Source organism: Netta rufina, assembly GCF_964035555.1.
Source record: "Netta rufina genome assembly, chromosome: 5".
NCBI lineage: Eukaryota > Metazoa > Chordata > Aves > Anseriformes > Anatidae > Netta > Netta rufina.
In genome coordinates this window covers 53261253-53278966 of record NC_140128.1, presented here as the reverse complement: position 1 = coordinate 53278966, position 17714 = coordinate 53261253, and the positions used below count along the sequence as shown (strand labels likewise).

At 40.3% G+C, this 17714-nt stretch overlaps 1 protein-coding gene across 2 annotated transcripts in view; it reads left to right on the top strand.

The window, feature by feature from the left end:
- The window catches only part of BEGAIN (brain enriched guanylate kinase associated), a gene marked incomplete at both ends in the record, with an annotated part of 159127 nt that overhangs the window by 121210 nt on the left and 20203 nt on the right, over positions 1–17714 (top strand). The window lies entirely within an intron of this gene.

Sequence of the window (17714 nt, the reverse complement as noted above, 5' to 3'; positions counted from 1 at the left end):
CATTTTTAGAACCCGAATGAGGCAGTTTACAGTCTAGGAACATATCTGTTAAAATATCACAAGCATCTATCAATCCTGTCTTGTCTGCTCTGTCCGTTGACAGCAGAACTGCCTTTTTTCTCTCTGCTAAGTTACCTTTTAGCTATTTCTAACTGTATTTATTGTAGGAAGACAGATGGTCTGACTTTTCAGAAATACACATTTCCCTTATTACATCACAGTTGGAGGATCTGCTGGTGGAAGGAAGAGTTGGTATACAAAACAGTCTGGATGAGATTCATTCCCAAATAAAATCTCCCCTATAGAAACAAAAAAGTAGACTTCATCCTTCTGAGTTAGGAAAAACCTTGAACACACTTTGAAACTTGGTGGAGCCTCCCCATTAAGCTCAACATATGCTAACACTCTTCCAGTTAATCAGCAAATACTGCCATCCATTCTCATTAGACTAAATCAGTTTCCTGGGAAATATCCCAATAAACTGGTGATTCCAATTAGGCTCTTTCCAATTAATTTGCACTTCATGGGGGTTTTAACATTACTTCACTTAAATCTACTCCGAAAGTTCAGTGTATATGACTTCCGCAGCACTTTCCCTATAAATAGAGGCTACAGAATTCATTCCAGAGATGGGATATGTCTTAAGAAGATGCTAGTTTTCAAAGCACTTCTTGATATCTCAAAGTGTGGGTATTGAATGGCAAAGTGCCTAACTGGGTCTGAAGAATCACAGCCTCACTCACCAGTTCCCATGAATGGCTCTCCTATTGCCTTCATGGACTCCAGGCTCATTTTTCCCAAATATCTTACAGCTTCCCAGTGTCCATCACATTTCTTTCCCAGAGCAGACCTTTCCAGCTGGAAGTCACTTCAGCTCTATGCTTACAAAGAAAACATTACCATTTACTCCGTACTTTTCAGAGCACGGCATTCAGTACAGAGAGTGCTGAACTTAAACTTCAGTTATATAAATACAAGCCCTTCATCCTTTTCTCAAGCATAATAGCAGTTACTCATAGGTGTCTGGCAGCAATCATCTAGTTTTAGGCCTGAAGGTCAGGCAGACATCTGCTTTCACACAGTGAAGAATGATAGGTCTCCAAGATGGAAAAGGACAGTTCTTTGCATTTTTCAACCCTGAAACCCTCAAATTTGTTACTCAAATGCAATCTTCCCTCCAGAATTAGCTGATGGATCTAATACTTATTTCTTGGTATTCTTAAAAACAGATGCAGAAGTCAAATAATTGGAAAGAGTAAGTACCTAGACATCTACAAGATGAATATTTTCATTATAACTGAGAAACACTTTAAATTTGCACTATAAAAACAGAGATGATGTGATATTAAAACATTTGTCCAAAAGCCAGAATAAAATAATACAAAATAAACAAAACAAAATATAATAATAAAAGTATTTTAAATTCAATTGTCAGGATAACATGAACACATAAATGGAAAAATACACAAATTCTTAAAGTATAGAGCAAATAATCCTCTACCAAAAAGGTCCATGACTTAGGCCAGCAGCTGCCATCTTTCATTCCTCTGTAGCAGATGCCTTCTCTACCTCTTCAAGCAGGTATTGAAGGATTTGGTTATTAGTTATGGCCTGAAGTAGAACCAGCTATCAGTGAGCTGCCCTTACTAATGTTCTGTATTTTGAATATGCCTGGATCCCATTGTGAAGGAAAGGGAATGAGAGCCTGAGACTCCTGTGTGGAGTTCCTCTGAAAAACTTCTTGACTGTTTCTAGTTCTTTGAAAATCCCAATGCTCTTTGCTACATCTTCCTTCATCCAGAGACACCCTAGGCCCCATTGCTGATTCACAGAGATCTCGTCCTTCACTCTGTCAGCTTCAAAATGCAAATAATTCCTCTCGGTTTGCTTCCCCAGCACTTCCTTTTGCCAGGAATTTACTGCTACTGTAAAAATTAATTTGGCCTACCATAATGCTTGGACAAATGTTGTCACCCAAACATGAGACTGACCTCCAATTCCCAGAGGGAAGAGGTGAATAAAAAGCCTGATTTTTATGGTGGCTATTCTCTCTTATTTCTCCAGCTCCAGCTTTTAATAGCATTCTCCTCTCTTCATCCTGTAATATCTTGGCTGGGAGAAAAATAAAATAAAATTTAAAAATGTTATCCTCTCAGCCTGGGTGGAAAAGACACCAAGAGAAAAACAGATGTGCAGAGAGAATATGCAAAAGACAATAAAACTGATAAGAGATGTGGTAGCAGATGGGGGCAAAGTATGAAAACTGACCAAGGTTGTGATTAATAAATGATCCAAATTTTCAGCTATCTATAAGCCCAGTATCGGAGATCATTCATGCTTTGAGGGAAAAAAAAAAAAAAAAAAAAAAAAAAAAAAAAAAAAGTGTTATTCTGATAGGACATACAAGTAAATTTGTATACTTTATAGATGTTCCTTAGTCAAAACATATTATTGGTCTTAGTGCGAGATGAATTCAGTGAACTGATTTATAAATGAGATTATATGATTATATTAGCAGATTTATCATTATCTCTAAACCCTAAAATCTATGACTCAGTTAATTTTACAAATCCTTCATCCAAAAATAAAATACACATTGCTCAAATATTTATACTTGAAGCATTTATTAAATGGGCTGAAATTGCTCTTTTGTTGTAGACTACCAGAGAACAGAAGCATCAGTTCAACAGCCTTGTGATTTTTCTGCCCTTAAAGCAAGAGCTTTGCTGTAGAAAATATTATAGAATTTCTGCCTGAAATTATCCCCTCAGGCCATCTCTAATGTGAACCTAAACAGATAAATCACTCACTTCTTGCTTTGGTATTTTAGGATGCACCGCAAGAGAAAGAAATAAGCGGTTATTGTGAATTTCACCAACATAAATAAAGCTTTTTTGGGGAATCCTTGCAACACAGTTTTAACTGCTCAATTTTAAAGTGGCAGTAGGGTAAGCAAAAGGAAGGAGACTCCATTATCAAAGAAAATAGAATTATAAAAAATATTAAATTACAGAAAAGACAATGCCAGTAGTATATTGATTTCCATGGGGGTTTACACTTCATTAGATGAGCAGATAATTACCAGGTTACTGCTGATGCGTTTCAGGGGTCTTTGTTTCCCAGCATTTTATAGTTACTGCCTTTATCTGTTTGTAGAATTGCATAGATCAGAAGTTATTTTTTACAGTGCTACTAAGCAGTACTATAAACCTTTGAATAACCTTGGTGACTCTACAGCTTGTCCACTCATTGCTTAAGTGCCTCATTCCATCAAGGACTGAGAAGATGCTCAAAGCTATTTTGGTACCAGATATGTCCTTAGGACTGAGGATTTCTATAGTGAAATCGAACCACTCAATATTCTATGTGGGAAATGCACCACACAAAAGCCTCATGTATAGCTTAAGCTCTGCAATGATGATTAAAGGGGCTTGAAGGCAAGAGTAAATAGAGCTTTGTGCAGGCTCTTTGCACCTGCATGAACATTACTCTAATTGCTTAGGCTTATTTACTTTTCCTCTCACAGCCAGAACCTAGAGATAAGCTTCCCCTGCAAATCAGTTTGAATAAAGCCGTCTGCACCAACAGCAGAAGGAAGTGAGCCCATAAATGTGTTCATTTTACTTCGCAGGCATGAACAGTCCATTATTACAGACAATTATTCCTACTTCTTCTCTAACCAAACACTAAGCAAAACATGAAAATTAAAGCCTTTGAGTTGGCAGTGCACATCCTTAATCAGAACAGGATACCGTACAGATAACAGTGGTGGATCCAGGATCAATGTCATAACCTTAGCTTTCCAAGTGGTCAAGTGGTCTCTGACAGCTAAGGACTTCTTCAAAAAACAAACAAACAAACAAACAAACAAAACAGTTTGGGGGATAGGTGGGATTGAACTGCATGTCTAAACAAACCAGCTAATTCTAGATTCATATCTTTATACTCATCATTTCTAATTGCCTGCACCAAAAATACGTGATGTGGAAGTCAAGATAGCTCCCTGCTAGTGCTCACTGGCAACCAGAATAATGACATTGAATTTGTTACTGTTATAAACCTGCTGTACCATAAACATAATTTCTACATAGAAGAGGTACAGAAGAGATGAGGGGTTAAATTTAGATTACTGTATAACAGACAATTCTGGTTACAAATTAATATTTGACTATTGCTAAGAGATACTAAAAGGTGTGAAATGAAATGTTAGTATAAATAGTCCATTTTGTGAATGAAGAAAAGTGAGAGGCAGATCTGATCTCTGGCCTGTGAATGTTTAGAGAAGACCTATAAAAGGCAGAGCGCTGGTGCAAGGAGAGGATTCACTGGTGGCAGTGAGCTACTCAGGGCTGTGGGCGTAAGAGGAGATTGTGACAATCCACCAAAGGATTTCAGAGCAGAGTGAATGACAGCATGTCAGAAACCCATTTCTAACCTCACATGAGCCCCAGGAGATTTCAAACTAGCTGTTACCACACAGGGTTTTGAGTCATAATAGATATATCTAATAAAATACCAGCTTAAAACTATTCTGTATTCATAAAGCATTAAAGAACAAAATAGGAACATCTTTATGCCATAGTACAAGCCAATAATGCACAAGCTGACTATTGTATACAGTTTAGGTTTGTCCACCTAAAAATAGATATAGGAGAAATAGAAAAATAAATAAATAATACATCAAATGGCAACAGGAGGAGAAAAATGTTGAGCACATTCCATGTAAAAAGTGCAAACACACAGACAGCACTCTTCAATGTGTGGAGTAAATGGCAGAGAGTAGAATCCCAGGAAAGCCATCTCAAAAGCCATGGGCATCAAGGTAAAGAAAACACAAATTATTTCTTACCCCAGATAATAAAAGAACTGAAGGGCATCAAATGGCTGGAGCAGGTGACAGATTCAAACCAAAAAAAAAAAAGAAAAGCACTTGCTCACACAGCATCTAGTTAAACTGTACGTCTCCCTGCCAGAGGGTGGATGCTAAAATCACACCTGGATTAAGAAAGCGATAAGGCAAGTCCATACAAGAAAATCTCCTTTGAAATAGTATCACCTATAAGTGAGGAAGTGCTTAAATTGTGAATTGCCAGAGGCTGGGTGGATGTTCTGGGAAAGTACGACTGTGCTTGCTCTGTTCTTATATACTTCTCTGGGCACCTCTGCTCTCAAACAAGTTGTAGGTTAGATGCACCTCTGGCCTGACTAGCACAATTTTTGTGTTGTTTAGACCTTTTATTGGTCTCAGTAAAATATTTAGCTTGGAAAGTGTAAGCTGATGCTATCTATAAGTCAGAGGAGTAAACCATGAAAACAAAATAAATCTGAAAGAGTAGCAGCTCTCATTTCATAGGAACAGCTTTTATTTCATTCCTTCATGGTTATCCTTACCAGGATATTTTTATATCCACCTCTCACAGCTTTTCCTGCTTTATCCTTTTCTACCTAACCCATTAGCAAATTTTTATGCCAAATTATACCCACAGAGACTCAGTAGTCAGTTAGTAGCTATCCTTGACCATTTGCAGGAGGAAACACAAGAGTAAAGGTATTAGTGAAGACTGATCAGAGTTTGAGTACAATTTAAGAAAGTCACTAACAATACTCTCTGCAGGAATGGATAACAATAGCTTAGTAGAAAGGTAGAAGAGAAGCCTGTAAGGCCTTCTATAAGTCTGGTAGAAGGTTTTGCTTTAACTCTTTCTCAGTGAAAAATTAGCCAACCTGATGTTTAATCACCAAAATAATGAAGTTGGATTATTTTTCCTCAGTGGCAGATTTTTAAGGGCAAACCTCATCTTTTCATTTAGAAAAGAATGGAAAGATGCTTGTTTTGTAACCACAAACTCAGCTGAATTCTGTGTCAGAAGTGGCATCAAAGCATCTCAGGGATTTGTCATTTGGGTCCTTGTCTCTCTGACTTCTCTACACCATCTGCCCTGAATGAACAACAGATCCCATGAGGTATAGCAGTGATTTGGAACAAAAATAGACTACAGAATACATCAAAAACCCAGAGATCTCATTTCATAAAGTAGCCGCATGCAGGAGCTATCTGGCCTGATGTTTTCTGGAAACATTTCTGAAATGACATTTTGGGGCACAAACAGGTATTTTACCTCTCTCTCATCTTTAATTCTTGTAGCATAAGTCCTGAATCTGGGGAAGCCTAAATGCTTTGCCACTTTAGTATAAAAGCTTAGTTTTTAGAGATTAGGTGAAAATCAGTGGCAATGAGTTAGAAGTGTATCCAGCAAGACTTTTCCATAGTGACTGAGTCCCAGCACCTAAGCTTTTTAGAGCAGGAGTTAAGTTTTGATGAAGCTTTAACCCTATCACACCTTTGTGTTTTAACACAACATGAAGTCATAAAGTCAACAGATTTGAATCTGGACACATCTAAGAGCTCAACATGCCAAGCAAAACATTTTTACTTAAGGTATTACTCTTCTCCCTGCCATCAAATTTTAAATATTGTAATTGTTATTTCCAAACTGCCATTCCACTTTGCTTTATTAGCTAGTATTTAGGTACTAAGTAGTAAATGGAATTGAGCCCACTGGGGTTTGTCACACTCCACAATTCAGAACAGAAGAAGCTGAAGCATCGTTCTTTAATAGTGGCATAAGTTCTTGTATGAGCAATAAAAGCTGCCACTTTCTTTATGAGGCAAGCTAAATGCCATTAAAATGATGAATGCACTAGTTCCATTTTATTTGTTCAGCCTTTCCCAGCGCTATTCCCACAACCCTATTTAAATCACCGGCTTGTATTCTTCATAAGTTCCTATGTGCTTGAAATGCACAGACATCTAAAAAGGAACTAAAAGCCCTTCAGAATGGCCATAAAGTTTTATTATTTTCTTTTCCAGTGAGCAAACAGTTAAATAATTGAAATGGAGATGAAATACACGGTCGAGATTAATCCCCATGTTCTGAGGCAGCTCTTAAGAGAATTTTCCAGGTAGTTTAAGAGATCAACCTGCTTTGCAGCCAAGTGCTGCTGGTTATCTATGGGAAGTTGAATCTCAGACTGATCAGTCCCTCTGGACTGCAATACAGAACAATAATGTTCAGATCAAAAGCATCCTGATTAAATAACCTAATTAAGAGGTACATGGAACTGGTGTTGCAGCAGATTGTTTTCCTCCTTTGAGGATGTAAAAAAATCTCCTAATTTACCTTCTTTTCAAAACTAAGGGTAAACATTTGCTTCCAGTGACATGTTTATGACCTATTAATTAGTTCCTACAAGGATAGTTGAAATCCCAGCCCTCCTTTAATATGGTTCAAGCAGCTAAAATTACCTTCAACTAAACATCCCAAGACATAAACTGTGAAAGAAATCAAACACATCTCACTGATGTTTGGGTGGGTTATCAAATACGGATCTCCGAGGTGCTAGTTTTAATGTCACTGGAAAGAGAGAGAAAGAGACACAGAGAGAATTCAAGTAAGCACATCAGAGCAATTAAACCTCCAGACAAATGAGCTGTCAACTGTCTGTAACCCATGATTTATGTTAAATGACTACTTGAAACCCAGTGGCCAGCGTGTGCTGTATGACAGCAGGACATGTAAGTCTGCTCCAGACCTTACCTACACAGGAGGATTTTTAGCTCAGTCTTGAGTTTTAAAGACACTTTGTTTAATCCCTGGTGTATTAGGACAGACATGTATGCCCGAGGAAAATGCTTAACTGGATAAGAAATGGTAAGAAAAAATAGGCCTGGAATAGTCACATGCTGAGGATAGCACTGTAAACCTAGTAAGTGAATCCCTACATTTTCTAAGTTCTGCTATACACCTTGCAATTTCAATCCAAAGATGCAGCTTTATGGACACAAAAAAAACAATATACATTCTTCCTACGTTCAGTGATCAGTTGTCCTACATCAGTTCTAGCCATCATGCAGCCGTGATGCAAAAACAGGAAGCATACAAGACAATGGATGCTCCCAAGTCATAGAAAGAAGATGAAATTTTGCAGCATGCACTACAAGGTGAGGCTCTTTGACCAGATGAAGGCCACTGAACCAAGTAACTCAATTTAGGAACGTAAAACTCTCTACATCCCTTCTGTAGCCAACAGGAAAGGTGGGCACTTCCAACATCACTTAGAACATGAGGCAGTCTCTGAAGCAGATAACTGCATTACTCCAACTGAATAAGCAGCAAGGGCCCTGTGCTTCAACAGTTTGCTCAGATATGTACCCACCCATGGGCAGCACAAACCTATGCCCTCAGACTAATGACAAAAATCTGTTATAAATTAGTGATTGCCCACTGGAAGTGGCAGAAAGGGAGAAAATTCTGGGTTGATTAGTCAGTCATTGCTGGAAGTCATTTGGTTTGAGATGTCCCTCACAAGGCATTTTTAAAGAGCAAGGCCATGATGAGGCCATCTGGAACACAATGTGCAGCTCTGGGCACCCAGATGCAGGGAAGATTAATTCAGTCTGTAACAGTACTACAATAATCAAGGAAACGAAGAATTTATCTTCCAAAATCAGATTAAAAGATGCTGGTTTGTTTAGCCTAAGAGAATAAAGGTTGTTGAGATTCTGACTGCTTTCTAAAAACTCATCATGATGTACACACCAAAGGCTAAGAGCTTTTTAAACTAAAAGACAGAGCTGCTACAATAACAAATGGCTAGACACAAGCCATTAAGAGATTTAGCCTGAATATTAGACAAAGGTTACAAACCTCCAGAGGACTAGAACAACTTTTATTAGGGCCAACTCTGCCACTCAGTTATATTTATGCTGGACTATGATCAGTTGATGATTAGGATTTCCAGTACTGCTGCCTGCGATAGCAAGGAGTGGGACTCATTAACTCACAGGGTCCTTTCTAATCCAATGCACCTTTGGCCTCAAGCATTTCTCTTTGTGAACTGAGCATTTTATCAGCATTGCCCCGTATTCAATGTGTTTATGTGTCATGCCAGGTTTTCAAAGCCCTTCATGCCTCACAGAGACAAAAGTCAAATTTTCAGAAATGGTCCACAGCCACAGGGCTGTTGTCCTTGGATACACCTAGCTGAGTGCGCTGACTCTTCAGCAGATGGTGACATTTTCATTTCTTTCTTATCATATGACAAGAAAAACAGGCTCAGTTTGGCTAATGTAGAAGCAACATGGGCTGGTTGCTTAAAAAAAAAAGGAGGAAGGCAGGGGACAGAAAGCAAAGCAATGGCAAAAGCTAAGAGGATATATTGTGAGTTACCAACAAACTCAGTTTTGATACAGAATCATATCCAGATAAAGACAAAAAATCAGTGTCTAAAATAGAGCATTAGCAGTAATTTCTCTTCGTCTGAATACCACCATACAACCCATATAACCATACTTTTAGGTAAGCATCAGCATCTCCATGAAAGCTGTTCAAGGCGGCAGCTGACACCCATCAGTAAAATTCAAACTGTACCTCTGCTTTTTTCCTTTACTTTCAGCACTGTTCATACCATGTACACACATATATGCGAACACATAGAATCACAGAATATCCTCAGTTGGAAGGGACCCACAAAGATCAGAGTGCAGCTCCTGGATCCACACAGAAGCACCCAAAAATCAGCCACTGTGTCTGAGAGTGTTGTCCAAATGCTTCTTGAACTCTGTCAGGCTCAGTGCCGTGACCACTGCCCTGGGGAGCCTGTCTCAGTGCCCAACCACCCTCTGGGTGCTGAACTTGTCCCTAACCCCCAGCCTGACCCTCCCTTGTCCCAGCTCCATGCCGTTCCCTTGGGTCCTGTCGCTGTCCCCAGAGAGCAGAGCTCAGTGCCTGCCCCTCCACTCCCTGTGAGGGAGCTGCAGGCTGCCATGAGGCCTCCCCTCAGCCTGCTCTGCTCGGGGCTGAACAAACCCAGGGACCTCAGCCACTCCTCGTACATCCTCCCCTCCAGACCCTTCACTATCTCCATAGACCTCCTTTGGACACTCTCTAATAGATTTATGTCTTTTTTTTAATATATATTTTGTGGTGCCCAAGACTACTCAAGGTGAGGCCACACCAGCACAGAGTAGAGCAGGAAAATGTCTTCCCTCATCAGCTAGCACTGCTGTGCCTAATGCTCCCCAAAGTACGACTGGCCTTTTTGGCTGCCAGGGCACACTGCTGGCTCATGCTCAACTTGCTGTTGACAAAATGTGCTGGTTTTACTCAGCTAGGCAGCTGAGCTCCACCACAACTGCTCTCTCACTCTCCCCTCTTAAAGGGAAAGGGGGAGAAAACATGATGAAAATGGGTCAAGGGTTGAGATAAGGACAGGAAGATCACTCAACAATTATCATCACAGGCAAAACAGACTCAGCATAGTCAGATTAATGTAATTTATTGCCTATTACTAACAAGCTAAGGCTATGAGAAACTCAAAACAAACTAAAAGCACCTTCCCGCCATCCCTCCTGTTCTGTGTCCTCCCCCCAAAGTGATGCAGGGGAACAGGGAATGGGGACTGCAGTCAGTCCCTAACACTGTCTCCACCACTCCTTCACAGTCACTCTCTGCCCCTGCTCTGCGCAGGGTCCCTCCCACGGGATGCTGTCCTTCCCAAACTGAGCCTGCAGGGACTGCCCACTGGCAGCAGCTCTTCCAGAACTGCTCCCACATTGCTCCGTACCATGGGGTCCATCCCCCAGAAGCAAACTGCTCCAGCACAGATCCCCCATGGGTGGCAGCTCCCCCCAGACCCCCTGCATGGGCTCCTCTCCACGGGCTGCAGCTCCAGCCCAGGGCCTGCTCCTGCGGGGGCTCTCCGTGGGCCGCAGCCTCCTCCAGGCCACATCCACCTGCTCCACCAGGGGCTCCTCCACAGGCTGCAGCATGGAGATCTGCTCCGTGTGGGACCCATGGGCTGCAGGGGGACAGCCTGCTCCACCAGGGGCCTCTCCACAGGCTGCAGGGGAACTGCTGCTGCATGCCTGAAGCACCTCCTGCCCTCCTGCTGCACTGACCTCGGGGTCTGCAGGGCTAGTTCTCACTCCTCACTCTCCCAGCTGCTGTTGTGCAGCAGGTTTTTCTTTTTCTTAAATCTGCTGTCATAGAGGCAGAGGCACAAAAAACATCACTTATTGGCTTGGCTCTGGCCAGCAGCAAGTCCCTTTGGAGCCTGCTGAAACTTGCCTTTATCTACCATGGGACAGTTTCTGAGTTTTTCTCACAGAGGCCACCCCTGCAGCTGCCCCTACCAAAACCTTGCCATATAAACTCAATAGATCAAAACCCCCAGATCACCTTCTGCAGGGCTGCTTTCCAGCTTCTCATCCTCCAGTCTGTACATGTATCCAGGGTTGCCTCTTCCCAGGTGCAGAATTTGGAACTTGCTCTTACTTAACTTCATATTGTTGGTGATATTGTTGCCAGCTTCCAGTCAACTGGGACCTGTCAAGATTTCCAAGACCTCCAAAAAATGATTGAGAGAGGTTTCACAGTGACATCAGCCAGCTCTCTGTGTACCCTGGGAGGAATTCCACTGGGCCCCATAGACTTATATGCATCCAGCTGGAGCAGCAAATCCTACAAACGTTCAGGGTTGGCTGGGAGTATATCATTACTGCAGTCACAGTCCTCCAACTCAGGGCACCTGAGGTTCCAGAGCTGGTACTGAAGACAGTGGTGAAGAAGGTATTAAACATCTCTGCTTTGTCTGTGTCCCTCTTTCTGAGGTGACCATCCTCATCAAGTTTTCTCTGGCCCTTCTTTTGCTGTTAGCATATTTGAAAGGAAAAAAAAAAAATTATTGTCCCCCACAGTACTGGCCAGCCTCAATTCTAATTGAGCTTTGGACATACAAATTTTCTCTCTGCGATGGTGAACAGCATCTCTGTAGTCCTCCTATCTTGCCCAACCTTGCTTCCAGTGGCCATACACTTTTTTTTCCACCTAAGCTCTAAAAGAAGATCCCTGCTCAGCCAAGCTGACCTTCTGCCCCCATCTGCTTGACTTCCAACACTTTGGAATTGCCTGTTCCTATGTTCTTAAGAGGTTGTACTTAGAAACAGCAGTACTGACAGACCCTGATGTATTTAAAAGAAGTTTCCCAGGGGACCTTACTAACTAGTTACCTGAGCAGCCTGAAATCTGCTCTTCCCAAATCCATGGTTGAAGTTTTGGTGGCAGTTTTCCTCCTATCACCAACGATTTTAAACTCGACTACTTCATGGTTACTATGGCCAAGATGGCCACTAATCTCCACTTCACCCATGAGACCCTCTATGATCACAAGCAACAGATATAGGAGGGCACTTTCCTAGCTGGCTCCCTTACTTTAGTACCTGTAGTAAGAAGTTATCATCAAGGTGTTTTAGGAGTCTCCTGAATCTGTTTGTATCAGCTGTGTGCAATTCCCCGTTCACGTCTGGCAAGTATGAGAAACATGCCAAGTTTTCCACCAGCTGAAGAGACTGAGATTTGTGTCTTTGGCAACAGTCATCTTTTAAGAATGAATCCAAAGGGATGATGAAAATGTAACAACATGAGTCCTAACATGCTCTCTAACAAAACCAGGCAACTTTATACAAGAACATACAATTTAGCTCAAGTATGTCTCAGGCCTTGAGGCCTACAGTTATCCCTCTGATGTTGGGATCTCTTCATTTCTCCTCTTTTTTTTGGTATAGGCTCTTGTTCCATGAATGAGGCTTCCAGGCACTGCTTCAACATTGGGGAATGCAGTAACATCTTGTGGTATATTTGTATTCATTTCGGTGAGCAATCATCCTTGCAGTGCTTTTATATGCCTAACAGCACATGCACCTGCATTTTTTCTTCCAGTTTTACTGTTATAATTGATGTTATTTTTAATTTGTCATAAAAGGCAAAATGCATTTTACTTTTCCTGATCTCAGCAAGCATTTGAGAAGGTAGGAGCATTAACTAGCTTCCCAGCACTCTAAGGCCATTCATTTTCCAGATTTTATTACTAAAATTGATAGGTTGCGTTCAACCTGAGGGAGCAGGAGCATATTTAGTACTTGTTAAGCCTTGTTTTTCAGATTTAGGAATGCCTAAACAGAGTGGCATTCAGAGTCCTGCACAGAGTTAACTTACAGAGTAACTTAGAGTAATTTTAAGAATTGGTCCTGATAGTAAATATCATTAAGTACTGCTGCATGTAGTTAAGCAGATGAAAAATTAACAAATTTTCTGTTCTGACTCCTAAGATCAGTTTTTCCCAGTAGTCAGGAGGTGGCAGACTTTTCAATCACTGTAGAAATAACCATAATTTTTTCTTCCCCATTATCAAGAGAATTGAAAAGTCACTTTAAAAATGAGATTTGGGAGAGAAGGGAAATTAACGTCAGTATTACAAAATGGTTCAGGCTGGAGAGATTTTACTGCCACCTCCATCTCTTCCTCCCCCCATCCCTCCTTCTACCACCACCACTTGGCTCTTCATTTTGGAAATTCCTGTTTATCCTCACACAATAAGTATGATCATAAAATGGTTCTCTCATCATCTCTGATTTGCAACTATAATGTTTCCCAAGGAGATTATTGGATTAAAATCCTCTTTTAAAAGAAATGTTGTGCATCTCATTCATGTCATGAGCATGAGTAATGCTTTTCAGATTTAAACCTGGAAATCCAATTCTATTTGAAAACTCAGTTTTGTCCACTGTATTTTGAAATACAGAATTGAGTTTTTATAGTGATAATTTGAGGAAAGTCTTTTAGTAACACATGAATAATGGAAAATCACCTGAGATGGAACCCCTTCATATTATTTAATATTCCGGACACTATATTTAAGTAACACTACAAAAATAGTAACCAAAGTAATATGCATCTTTCAGAGGTGGAGAAGATGTTGAAGTGATATAAGATGTGTGGTTTCTGTTCAGTGGTTTTCTGATTGAAGCCTGAAGAGAATTCATAACTCAAACTTTTTTATTCGTCTGCATCATATTAAAATTAAACCCCCAACCTGGGTCAGGGTGTAGGTCTCTATCTTGACAGTTAGTTTAAATACTTGCAATGAGCTGCTTCCACCTCCTCCTTCCTGCTCACAGAACACTTGAATGTCTTAACCTCCTGTTCTGATGCTGCTTCACATCTTCCAGACAATCTCCTAGCACAGAGATTAGATGCTCTTGAAATGTCTTTTCTCAGATTAGAAATGCAAATAAGATTCCTATTTTCATTCTCCAGAATTAGAAAAGTCACAATCAGTTCTCTTATATATTTAAAATACTGCTGGAGACCGCCACAAACTTAAATGAAAATGAATGCACACTGCAGAAGTCCATTAGTAGGACTGTTTTCCATGATTGCAGTTAGAAGTAGGGATTTGTAAAAAAAAAAAAAATCCAGTGAAAAAGTGCAGTATAAATTGCAGCTACATAGCAGCAGACTGATATCATACGACTCTTTAAATAATGCATAGAGAAGCTGAGTCACCTGTGGTAGGAACATTTTAAGTTGTTGCATAATTCAGGAGCTTTTGTTCCTATAAAGAATACATTAAGGCTTTCAATTCTAAACTTCTAACAGGTCTATGGTCACTTGACAGTGATAAATAGTGACAATTAACATGTTGTACAGTTTAAACATCTCACCATTTGACTTCCATTTTTCTCTTTCTTCCGCATTCCTCACACTTCTCATGTCAATTCCCTGACTCCGTGCTTCTTCTCACTGAGGCTGAAGAGAGCTGACTGCTGTCAAGGCTTTCCCAAGGAAGACCAGACAGACTCCTGTAGCCATTCAGAGCAGCCCACCACAGTTAAAAGCTTGCACAAAATGCCAAAACCAAGGAGCAGACAGGCTGCTCTGTTAGTGACCTTCAGCTATGTGGAGCAATGAGACACCTCTGGCATGGTTCGTTCTGCTCCAGGGCACACAGGGGGCAAGCACAGACTCAGCCTTCTTCAGCTAGCCAACAAGCATCCCATGAAAGGTTAGCCAGCTTTTTGAAGGATATTCAGACAGATACCAATAAAAATAATAATGATTCTTCAAACATGGGAATTGCTAATTGAAATGTTTACAGCATGAGCTAGATGGATCAGATGAGTGAACCACATTGGTCTTTTTGCTGGCATGGAAAACCTATAAAAAAAACATGTTGCTTTGACTGGGTTGGCCACATTATTCATGAATGCCTAGCTTTTCACACAAGACAGATCTAGAGGACCTAAAATCTGATGTGACACCTCATGCCAGCTCTTAAGTTGCATTTTTCCTAGCTATCAAATGGCAATTAAGACATTGCTTAGAATCAACCTCCCATGTTTAATCTGCTAGAAAAATATGGACTTTGAAATCGTGCCAGAGCAGTAGGAAATGTTTCTGTACCTACCTCCCAAGAGTGCCTAGTTTTATCACCACAAGGAGCACAGGCTGTTAGGAAGTTTAGATAGGACTTCCCCTGCCAAGAAGAAGAGTTCATTATTTCCTACTTACCTGTACTAAATTATACTTTAACATATTTCAAAATGCCTGTATTAAGATATTTTTTTTTTCCTACAGCTATAGCAGGTAAATTGAGAGGGAACCGTGCTGTACTTCTGCTGACCGCTTTAAGCCATTTACTGAAGCTAGATTCTGGAGCATGTCAAGAGTTTTCCTTATCATAGAAGGTTAGAGAAGAGGAAATAAATAAGCTTTGATCCAGAACTTGACCTCCTCAATTTTAAGAATGACTCCTATGACTTCTGGGACTAGAGCAGAGACATTCAACATTGTTGTCTATCTGTCAGGTTACCTGGCATTTGGCCTCTTATTTGCCTCAAATATATTCACGCATGGGGACAGTATTATTTTTCTGGAGTGACACAGCAGAACAGGGTATTTGTTAAGATTAAAAGCTACAGCTAAAAATTTTAAGATAAAAGAGCCCTTTTGACAATCAGAAATTTTGTCTAGCGACTTGACACAAATTTATTATCACTAATGAGAGTCAACACAGCTCTTCAATGTCCTTCCACATTAGCACTATTTCTCTCAGTAAACAGAATTTGGTAGCTGAAAGCCAAATTATACCTCTATTCGTAAAGTAAAGTAAAACAAATAAAATAAAACAGGAAGTCTTTGAAAAGGACAAGTAAATTAGATGTCAATTTTGAAGACAAGTAGTACATGCAATGTACCAGGTCATGTAGATGATATATCCATCCTTTAAGTAGAACAATGTGAAAATGCAAGGAAAACAAAAGCCAATAGTCACAAACCAAGACTTTAAGATGAAGTCAGACTAATTAGATGAAAAAAGTCTTTAAAATTATTCCCATAGAAATACTTTTGTTCAACACGTGAGGTGGAAGGTGAAAGGAATGGGAATGAAAGCAGGAAAGAGCAGGATAGAGACTGGAGGAGAATAGGGAGTTGTCTGGAGTAGTGCTTTTGGGGCCTTGCCTCCAGCCTTCAAATTTGTATGGGAATTCTCCTTTCCCAAACTTTATGGATTTAAAAAAAAAAAAGAGTCCCCCTAAAGTTCTTTTCTAAGATCAAGCAGCACTGATCCTAAGCACAAGTCTTTTCATTTTTCTTCTTTTTCTGACTGGTTCAGGGGACTAACAGCCTGCCCAGTTTCTACCTTTCACATAAGCCAATAAGATCTTATTCTTCACGGTGAGAGAGGATTTGGTTAAGGCATCTAAATCTCATTTTCTAAGTGTCAGAGGACAGTTTACATACCAGGCTCTGAGGGCTTTTCATACTCCCTTGGCAGAAAGAACATTGCTGTCCAATGATTTCAGCATCCATGACTGAAGGACAATCCCTTAAAGAAGAGAACAAATCACCAAATGAACACATTGAAAACAATTTGTTTTAATGTGGTTTCTTTGGTGGTGGTGTCTGTTTTTTTATTGAGGGGGATGGGGTGTCCTTTTTTTTTTTTTTTTTCCTAGAGAAATGTCTCTGAAAGTACATTAATCAGTTATAAGCACTAATTAACTTTCAGAGAGATGTCAAACAAACAGCACAGTAGAAAAAAGGGATCTTGTATGTTAAGGTGAGACCGAATGCTCATTACAAAGTTTCTGTCAGTGATGAAAAAGAATTTTTCAAAATCACTGTGTATACTGCTCAGAGATGTACTAAATCCTTAGGGTAATTGGAAGCCCAGGGACAACAATCCTGAGCAGAGTCCATTCCATCCCTCCCCACATCATTTTGTCTCAGTGGTCCTGTGGTGTCCAAATATGACTCAGCTCCCTGCTGACTACACAATCACTGTCAGGTGCTTCTTACAGCAGCCTTGCAAGGCCACTGTCACAGGTTCCCTGGGGCTTTTGCTGCCTGTGCCAGAAGATGTCTCATGACATAGTGGGGCATTTCACGCCACTTCAAGTCCTTGCCTTGCGACACGGGCCAAAGAGTGTCTAAGCATCTTCCCCTCTTCGCTCAGCTGCTCTCAGCAGGAGGCAGAACTCTTGTGTCATTCTTTGTTTTAAGCTGATTGCAATCCAACTTCCAAGTTCAATGGAAACTACGGACAATGTCAAGCAATACATCTTAGGGAATGCTCGCAAAAGGATATATTTTTTAAAAATAGCAGCCTACACAAGCTTCCACTAAAACAACTAGCTGAGCAGATTATCAGCTTTTTATTCCAAACTGAATTAAAAATACATATTAATGTCTTCAGCTGATGTTTATTTTCATTGAGTCTTGAATGTTGGGATAGTAGTTGAAAAAAAATGTTTGTCTGTACCAATATCTAAGAGGTCAAATACAGAACAAGGTAAATAGAGGTTAAACAAA